Source organism: Porites lutea, chromosome 11 (assembly GCF_958299795.1).
Source record: "Porites lutea chromosome 11, jaPorLute2.1, whole genome shotgun sequence".
Lineage (NCBI taxonomy): Eukaryota > Metazoa > Cnidaria > Anthozoa > Scleractinia > Poritidae > Porites > Porites lutea.
The window spans coordinates 6,898,732-6,909,704 of record NC_133211.1 but is presented as its reverse complement, the minus strand read 5'-3'; positions in this window follow the sequence as shown (position 1 = coordinate 6,909,704).

Here is a 10,973-nt window from a genome sequence, read left to right as displayed (position 1 = left end):
ACTGGCATACAGGACCCGTCTGCGCTCAGTGGCGTTTTATTTAAGGCGCCTAGATATTGATTTTAAGAACCACTTAAACAGGAACTTTGTGTCGTTTCTAAGATATTTTCTAATTTTCACGGATAAATGGCACCAGTAAAGCAAAAAAAAAAACACCGTTCGGAGTAACGCTGGTATCACTCTTTATTGAGAGAAGGCACTAAATTATGATTATTAAATAGGTAAATTTTTTCCGCACCTTTCGTGTCAGCGTGGTAGCGCAGTGGTCAGAGGAGGAGATAGAGTCAAGAGAGAAAAGGAAAGTATCCAATGCACTTCCACAGGTTCGATTCTCGGTTGAATTTTTATTTTCTTTTTCTTTTTTTTTTTTTTTTCTATTTCGGTAGGGGATAATTTAACGGAATAAAAATTTGAAGCTAAGAAGTCGAGCTCTTTTTAGTTTTGTTCTAGTTTTTAACTCTGCTTTATACACGATTATTTGTTTAGAAAATGTGGTCGGAATTTGCACGTTGAAAAGCGTGCAAAGAGAAACTGCGTTCTCTTCAGCGATTGATTCCTTAGCTCCTAATTAATATTCATGAAAATTTTCGGAAAGTGTCGCATGGTCAGGAATAATTTAGTTGGTTGAGATCTTTGGCGTGTACACTTGTCTTCTTGTCTCTAAGTTTGAAAAGAAAAGTTTGAAAGCGAAACGAGGACTGAAAATATCAAATAAGTTTCCGAAGGTAAGCTCACTCATTTAAATGAATACTTTGTTAATTTTGCCCTATGAAACTGAAAATATTTTTCCGTCTATTCTGGAAGGAAAGATGTCGCAAGGTTGAGCAAAGGAAGAGAATGTTTGGAAGCAAATAACAACGACTTTAAAGAAACAGCAACTAAAGGTAAACTGGTTTCACACACAAAAAAAAAAACTTCATGTTTTAAACTCTAAGGAATGTTTAAAGTTTGGTGGAATGAGTCAGTGCACATGGGCTAAAAAATTGTACGTGCTTTGGTTTTGTGTTTAAAATAAAAAAAAAGACTTAAAGCAGAAATTTTTCTGACTCGGCGAAGTTAGCGCTTACATTTATCATTCACGCGACTAAACTTGTAAGGAATGCTTCAAAGTTTGCGCTGTAATTTTAGCGACGATTGGTTTTATTTCATTCTCGTTTATACTGGCAAATGACTCGCGCTAGAATTCAAATGAACCTGTCCTCATCAATGAATCTGTTATTTCCTCTCTTTAGGCCGGCACAGTGTGGAAAGCAAGAGGAGAAGAAAAAAGGGAAGAATCTAAAAAGACGGATAAAACGCTATTGAAACCAGGACAAAGCAGTACAAAGTTAAGAAATTTGAAATTTTAATATCATTAACAAAATGGTGGTTGGAAAAATGTGTCATTTTTCCTTAGGGAACTTCACACATTAGAGGCAAACTTAACAATTGGTTTCTTGAATCCGTGAAAATTAAAAGCTATTGAAATAAAGACAAACATGTAAAATGTATATCCGAGTCATTGCGCTACATATTTTTCTCAACCACTATTAATGTTTAGTTTCCAAAAGGAACTGAAAGTTAGCCATTTGTAGGGGTTCTTTATAAATGGTCACACCAAACGATTTCGATTACAGACTCAGAATTAAAACAAACACCGTAACAACAAACAATTGGTGCCAAAAATGTTTCGTTTGAATGATCACACTAAGAGTTTGCTCAGAAACTCAAAAAAAAGCCAAACTGTTCACACGACAGAATTTTGTTTACCCTGAGTTTCCAAAGTCTGAACAATTTACTCAGTAAACTAAAACTGAACAACCAATACCGCAGAAAAGTACTGCTTAGAAGCTTTCATTTGATTGACCACAGACTCAAAACGAAAGAAGGTTTCATTTGAATAGTCACACAATATGATTTCGTCCACAGACTTGGAATGTTGACATCATCAAAATCAACTTTGGGCGGAAAGGGTGAATATCTATGGCTGGAGAAGAAATTTTGAGCGATCTTACCGTAATTTTGTTGGTTAGCCATGCTTTTTTTAACCAAAGTTACTTGAAGGGAACATGATTTTTAGATATATTCTGATCTGCGCTATAGGATGATTGCAATTTAGCCTTGCTTAGGTTTCCTAGCTTCACATCGCAGAAAAGCGTGAAGTCGCCATTGCTCAAGATTTTTCCCTTTCAGTTCCTTTTGGATACCATAACGAGGGCGGTGAGAGAGGGAAATATTACTAACTAAAGGTGGCATTGTGAGGTTATATCAGAAATGCAAATTGTTGCTGCTATTACAAGATTATTCCCATCACAAATGCAACCTGCAAATTTCTGCTGCTATTGCAAGATTAGATGAAAAATGCATACTGCAAATTGATGCTGCTAATGCAAGATTATACCCATCACAAATGCAAACTACAAATTGCTGTTGCTATTGCAAGATTAGATGAAAAATGCATCTTGCAAATTGCTGCTGCTAATGCAAGATGATACTAAAAATGTACACTACAAATTGATGCTGCTGTTGTAAGACTATATCAAAAAGGCATATTGCAAGTTGCTACTTTTACAAAGTGTTACTGTCACTGCAAAAGCGTTGTAAAATTTGCATATTGGAAACTGCTCCTGAAATTCTAAGAAATGCTTTGAATTACAATGCCACCTTAACAGTATTCCCTGCTTTCCGTCCGTCCGTTCGACAAAAGAACAGAGACTGCTACAGTGTAGCAATATTTTCAGTATTTACATTTTCAATTCTTTTAATACAAAATTCTGATTATTCTGATTTTAATTTAGAAAGGGAAACACTCTTGTAAATTGACTTGGGTAGGGGGGTTGGGGAAAGATTCGGCCAAAAGAAATGTTTATTTGTTACATCTGAAACGGGCCTCTGTTCTTATGTCGACCTCCTACCTCACCATATAAAATCCCAATGTCTCGCCAAGAAAAACTTTAATTCTAATTCAATGACAGATTCGATTATATAGACCACATGCGCAAAAAAAGCATTGCAAAAAAAAATTTTTTTTGAAGTTATCCAAGCTTTTACGACATGATCTCTTAAGTTCTTTTGTCTTGGCCGAAGTCTTGTTCCATTGTCTTTCTCTGAAAACAAATTGATGGGCTTCCAATTGTGTCCTAGTGGACGAATTTAAGACAAGGACTCTGCATATACAACGGACAAAAAACAAAGGCACAAAAACAAACAAGGAATAATAGTGTAAAGCTGTTTTGGTTTTACAACATTCTACATTTTCAGTTTTTTTAAACAACTTTTCCGAAATAATCTGAAAAAGGCACGGCTTTTAACTTTAAGGTGAAATTCATCATAGATGTTGTCATTTTGGTGCGTTTAGAAGTTTAGGATGGTAGATTTTATGGAAAAAAAATTCTAAATCCGAAGAGTCATCTCCATTGTCTTTTTCTGAAAACAAATTGTTGGCCTTCCAATTGTGTTCTAGTGGACGAATTTAAGACAAGGACTCTGCATATACAACGGACAAAAAACAAAAGCACAAAAACAAACAAGGAATAATAGTGTAAAGCTGTTTTGGTTTTACAACATTCTACATTTTCAGTTTTTTTAAACAACTTTTCCTAAATAATCTGAAAAAGGCACGGCTTTTAACTTTAAGGTGAAATTCATCATAGATGTTGTCATTTTGGTGCCGTTTAGAAGTTTAGGATGGTAGATTTTATGGAAAAAAATTCTAAATCCGAAGAGTCATCTTTGAAACAAGAAAACTTAAACAGTGAGTAAAAGCTAGTTTTGATGCCAAGGATAGTCGAAGCGACATGTTTGAAACAAGAAAACTTCAACACTGAGTTCTGATGCCAAAAGCTTCAGTTTTGATCAAGTTTTGAGTGTTAAAGAATTTGAAAGAAAAGAAAAGGTGAACAAGAAAGTTGAGATAAATTTACACGCAAGAAAAAATATATCACGGAATAAATAAATGAACAATGTTGTGAGCACGAACAAAATTGAATTTAATAATAGTTAAATCCAATTTAACAATAAATAACAAAAATTGCTAGACCCGAACGAGAGACGAGCATTTCTTTTAATAAAAAAAATCTTGACTGGTCTAAGTTCTTTTGTAGAGAAGACTTGAAGGTATAGCTGTATGTTTGTCCATTAGAGTTCATTTTACTTCTTTGTGTGGCGAATTACAGAACAAACATTTTAGATGTTTTTTCTTGGATCAAAGGAATGCAAAACAAGTATTTCAACTGAAATGTTTCTGTCCAAAGCTAAAATTCTTAGATAAAAAAAGTTTCGATTTACAGTGTAAAATTCGAATTCAGTTTCTTCGTTTTTGACAGCTGTTCCTATCTAAATCACTGCAGTTACCGCTTTCGTGAGGTCAAGGTTCGATGAAACATCGAGAAATGTTTCTATTTTTCCTAGTCGTGGTGTTTTATACTATTAATATCAGCATGTACGTTGGATTTTAAGTCACTTATGTTCTTCCTTGATATAAATTTATATTTAAAATGATCATATATAGAGTTCCTGATCTAGGGCAAAAGTTTTGCCATTCAATGAAAATGAAAACAACAAGCATTTGAGTAGATTTGGCCAATGATGCACAAAAAAATGAAGTGGCGGTTTACTCTTTTACATTTGGATGAAAAAAAGATTTAATGGTTTTTCGACAAAGCGCTATGAAGTAAAAAAGCCTTCAAAGCGGTCTGGAGCAGTCTTCTCTTTCCTTTCCAACAAAGAGCCTCCGGCGATATATCATTTGTTCGTAAAGATACATGTAATTTGGCTAAAAACTTGTTCCAATCCTTTTTTCTAGTAAAGAATGACCAAACAAAAAACACATGAAAATTGACGAAACAACATGAGCTATTTTGGGCCATAACTTGTTTCAAATTTGTTTTCTGATAGGAATTGCTTAGGAATAGATTTGTTTAAAATTTTTCTTTCTCTCTATTGTGTCGTTCTGATGATAGTTGAATGGAAAAAGGTATACTGACTATGAAAAAACGAGAAAGAAACAGACGTCAAGTTTAAAGTCAGCATAGATGTTTTCATTTCGGTGCAGTTCAGTAGTTTAGAATGGTGGACTTTCTGGAAATTGAAGCCCCGGATGATCACGTTTGGAGCCAAAAAATTTTAATAGTGATAGTCAGTTTTTGTGCGAAAAATCAATTGTTTTGGTCACGAGATGAGTGTTAGAGACCTTGAAATTAAAGGAAAGCTGAACAAAGTTAACTCGGCTAGGTATTAAAAAAGTTCAGTTTCGCCAAAAAGAAAAATAAATTAACTGGAATTTCTAATGAACAAAATTGCTCGCACGAACAAAAACATACCTGAAGTGAATTTGATAAGAAAACTTTTCCTAGACACGAATACGAAAAGCTTTTCATTTATAAGCAACTCTAAAAAAGCGTGAACTACGTACTTTTCTGGAAACGTCGTACAAAGTGGACGAGTTGGCCTACCTATTTCTTTGTCCAACCTTTTTTGTTTGACTCTCTTGTGTGGTGAATTGTACAGAACCAAATTTTCAGACATGTTATTTTTCTAGGACTAAAGACTGTAAAAAGGGATTTCAATTCAAATACGTCTGTCCATCGGCAAATTCGTAGATCGTATGATACAAGAAAATGTTAGAAGTAAACTTCGGATTAAAATATCGAGTCCTGTTCATCGTTTTTGACAGCTTTTCCTATTCCGAAGTGGTTACAGTCATCATTAAGAGGTGTTTAAGTTTTCCTTAGTCGTAGTGTAGGTTTCGAAAACTTTCTGGAAGGTTTGAATGACAAAGAATAAGTGCCATAAATCCAAAATATTTCAACGCTCAGGAGCAAAGTTCACTTTGCTTTCCATAAAAGTATTTTTCACTTGTTAAGTTATTTCGGCCTAACCCTTTTTGAGGTAAACCTTGTTCAGGGGTCAGTTTTTTTTTCTTTCAGTCTTGCAATTTTGCTTCTCTAGTATATGAATGGAAAGGGGTAGACTGCACATAAAGAAAAAACAAAAACAAACAAAACAAGGGTTTTGCTTTTAAAGGATTCCAAACATTTCTAAATTTAGAAAAATGTATGAAGAATAGTGTAACGTTCTCTAGGCTCAAGATTGGTACACAATTTTAGTCCCTAAACCGAGGCATGCTTGTGTGGAGTTCAAACATTTCGATAATCTTTATCGTAAACAGCAATATTGGCCTTGTCTGCGAATGAAGAATCATTGCTTAGAGTCGGTAGAGTTCATTTAGAACCGCTTTGTGGTTTCCGCAGTGATTTGGCTTATGCGAAGTTTTATGAGATCAATGTTATAATTCGACCTTCTTGCTATTTTCACCGTCAAGTGTAATGATTCTGTTAGCTTTTCTTTCTTGTTTCCTTTTTTCTTCCTTAAGGACCAAATAGCTTCTTTTCAATTAAAGAAAATTGTTGTGTTTTTGAACAGTGTTTCGTGTGTGTATTTCTTTCATTGTGTGATTGCGATCTACAACCGGTTCAGAGTACTGCATGCAGTTGATAGTTTGAACGTTAAACATGAATTACGATCGAAAAGAGTAAAGCAATTCTGTCAGCTGTTCTGTATAATGTAGACATTTCCAAATGATATTTCTTGGTTTGCGTCTTGAAAATCGTGTTTCACTTTTTGCATGAATTAAAGCAAAGGAGTAGTGACGTCACTGGACGGCATTAACGGCCGGTCGATTCAGACGTTACTGAGGGAGTAATAACGACTCGAAGTAATCGGATGAAATTCAGGCTTGCGCTATAGATGTTTTAATTGATTGCAATTGTATGAAAGAATATTATTGGAGTTACCAAATGAACAATATGGCCGCGCTACAGAGATGAAATCAATTACGAAAACATACCAAAACACAACCAAAAGACGAGCATTTTACAAACGAGTTCCTACATGAGCTTATCTAAGTGATTCGAGGGAAGTCATAAAACCTAGCTGTTTGCTCGATCGTTTAGAGTTCATTTTACTTCCTAGTGTGCGAACAAGTTGTTACAGAACCAAATCTGTCATAACCTACTTTATAGGATAGGTTTCCAGTGAGGTATTAAAAGTTTTCTTTTCGGTGAATGAAAACGTTTCTGGCTGTAAAGCATTGGTTAGTTTTTCGTGGCTCTATGATGAGCTGGACGCCATGGTTTAAGGGGTCTCTTTCTATCAGATCCATTTGGTTACTATGACGACGGTGGAGAGAGAAGGATATGACTTAGTGACATTGCGAGGCTATGCCCAAAATTAACACTGCAAATTGCTGTTATAGAAGCAAGGTTATATAAAAATGCATAAGACAAATTGATGCTTTAGTAGAAATTCATATCGCGAATTGCAGGCTGCTGTTATAAACAAAATTCATATTGCACATGGCTGCTTCCATATAAAAATCCACATTACAAATTTAAAAAATTAATATTGCAAATTTCGTCTTTTATGGCCCAATTTGATACTGATTTCTAAATAAAGTGAAAAGAAATTTTCATCTGTATGAGAACTTGAACGAGATCTGCTTGACAGTGCCATCTTGTTGACACTTCCTAATATCCTCATCGATTTATCAATTGTTAAATCAACAAAAGGACAAAACCTTCTTCAATGTCACGTTTTCAATACCTGATTTTTCTCCACCGAGGACATGGTTATGCAGACCTAAAAGCAAACGTTTTTAGTTTTGAAAATCCTTCCTCTGCTTCAAAAATTCAAATGCGGATTGATCCAAATACTTAAGTATTTCCAAGCAATTTGGATGAAAGCATGCTTTAATTTCCGTGATTTTCACTGACAAGTGTGGGATTGTAGCTGTTTGTTCGTCAAGCTGTGTTTACTTCCTAGTATCGTTGCGGGCTACAAGATGAGCCCGCAATCCTAATTTTCAGTTTATTACTACGCATGCAAACACGAGCTCTGTGGGCTATCCAAACAAAACAATCATTTACTTTTCAAATCAATGGTTTACTCACTGCCAAAAATTACAAGTGTTTTGGTTAAACGTTTCCAGTTTTCCAAGTTGTGATAGCTGTTCGTACGGAATCGCTTTCATCGCAGTTTTACATTCAAAAATAGCGATATAGTGACCTTGACGTCACCTAGTGATATTAATGGCCAGCCGCAATTTGAATAACAAAAACAATGTTTGTAAACAGTGATGTCTCCTTTAACTTTAATGGCAAATGAAACGCAGAAAGGCACTTTTGGATAAACTGAATAGCAGTCAATCATAAGACGTTTACGCTTGCAACACAAGTCGGTTGCTTTCGCCAGATTTTCGTTCTAGAACTAAAAAACTTATAAAAAATTCAGCCGGTGAATGAAGCATGTGTTCGTAAACAAAAGAAAGTAGTCTTTGTTTTACATTTTATAAACTGACGAATCAACAGCTTTGTTTTAAGAAGTTGTTCTACGTTGTCCTTTCGTGAAAAAGTCTTATAGTATTTGCAAGAGTTTGTATATGCTTTTGATCACAGTTTCTGAGATTTTTCCAGACAGCATTTCTTTCGCTGTCGAAAAGTGTAAGGGAATAAAGATTTCTTCTGTTTCGGAAAAAATCTGGTTTGGTTAGGTTTCTATTAACAGGAACTTGTTTCAAAATGATTGAAATTTGAAGTAGAAAATAAATTAAAGTTTGAAGAAAACCACTCTGACGTTAATTTAAAGTAACAAAGGTGTTACTATTTTGGCTGTCTCTTGCTTTGTTCTTAAGACCGATACTTTTCAGTAAAGGACTGATTGACAGAAAACAACAACATTCGCACGCGTAAAACCCATTCAGGTCAAAACACGAACCAAGAGATCTAGTCTATTGCATTTAGTTTTGATAGAGCCAGTCGGAAAGACCTGGTTATGCACAACTCGCAAAACATAAAGTTCGTCTAGAAAATCGCTCTCCTAAGGTAATTTGGTTGAAAACATATCTGCTCTTAGTTTCCGTGATCTTTCCTGGTTATTATTTTTTCGAGAATTGGATCGTTACAGCTGTTTGTTAGAAGTTCTACCTGGGTTGTATGATAGAACAAAATCTGGAGATAAAACGGAATATATCGTGGTTTTTTGGCCACGAACTGAATAAAAACCTGGAACCCAGGTTACCAAGAGTCTAAAAGGCTTGATTTTACGAATTATAGGAAGCTTTTTGGTCCAAAAGGTTGTTTGTTTTTCCACGTTTTGATGACTGTTTGAACGAAATTGTTTTCATTCTTTTTAAGTCGTGGTATTTCAGTTTTAAAGATAAATTAATGGCAAAAGCAACACAGAGGGGAGCTTTATTTTTCGAACAAATTAAATACAAAGACTCGGTCATTAGACTTTTATGATTCAAACCCAAGCCTATTACTTTTGCCAGGTTTTCGTTCTAGATCTTAAAACCAAATGAGAACGAGAAGAAAGTTAGTTGCATTAAGGTTAGTTTTCTTTAATGGACACTTGCTTCAGGAAAAATACACAAATAGACAGGGTGTATAAAGCATACGTTTTGAAAATAGCAAAAAAGAATTTTTTGTATGTCAGACTATTTTAATGAGGCAGCAAACAAATCCAGAAATCTGTTTTTATAAGTTGTTCTACTTGATCCTCTGTTCTTATGCGAAAACGTTTTGTAGTATTTGCAAGTGTACATGCTTTCCACCACAGTTCTGAGATTTTTGAAGACGATATTCTTTGGCCTTGGATAGGTGTAGAAGTTTTTCTTTTTTCATTGTCGAACTAACCAGTCCAAAAAGTTTCTCAGTAGCTTGAATAGTTACGGATATACTTAGCAATTTGCTCCATAACAAGGTGGCAAAAACCAGACTTAAATTAAAGCTTTTTGCTTTAAAGTAACAATTTTTTTTCTTTTTTGGCCGTTTCTCGTTGTTTCTTAAGCCAGGTACTCACTCGATAGACATTAAAAACCAATGTTAAAACGCGTAAACTGAGCCAATCAAATAAAAAAACATGAGGCAAGAAATTATCTTTTGATTGAGCGAGTGTTACGATAATGGATGAAGAAAAATAAAATCGTTTTCAGTGAAAGCCACAAGGTCAAAGAGAGTAACTATCAGCTGAAAATTAGGGCATGAATGTTGATATCTATTCAATCACGCTGACGAAGATTTTCAAAGTCGAATATTTCACTTGAAAGATGAACAAACATACGTCACTACTCATTTTTACATGTTTGCATATCAAGCAATCACGATCACTGAAAGGTCATAGAATGCAGCAGATGTTTCCCCTGTTACTAGTGTTGAATTTAATCTTACCCAGGCAAATTCAGAGCTGACGTACTAAATTTCAATAGGTTTTAAAAACGTTTACCCATGTGCTTTTCGTAAGAGTAGCCTAGGTTGGTGAAATGTTTGGTGCAATTATCTGTGTTAACCAACGTCGAATTTTTCGTTAAATGTTCTTTCAGAATATACAGATTTCTAAGAAAATCAACGTACTGTTCAGTGGAAACAAATCTGGAATTTATGATGGAAGCTTCAACACCAAAGTTTCAGAATTAAAAGACAGTAACAAAGCACTTTCATTTTGTAGTATTTTCTAAACGATCTTTGTTTTAATTTTTACCTTTTCGACAACAAAAGAAAAAGGAACGGAAAATTCATTTCTATGCTGTGGTTTGGTCACTTGGCTTGCAACTCAGAATTATTCAGATGTAAACTAAGTTGCTAATGATTCACATGCGGCCTGAAAATATTCAGCATTTTTTGTTTTCATGATTCATTACGCTCGGTGACGACCTGAGTAAGACAAAATGTAACTTGTCAAGAGACAGATAGAAGAAACATGAATCAACTTTCGCTTAACTCAAACCTGTGTTGTACACACGAGTAGTGATCAAGATGGAAAATTATACCAAAAGTGCACGAAAATATTCAGCACTCAAACTTGTTTACATCTACTCATTCTACGACATGAATAACATACAAATTAAATTTAGCGCTGAAAAATAGCTTTAATATCGACACATTTTATGCCAAATTTCTTTGCGACTTCAATCACTGCCGATAAATTTTAAACGCAAA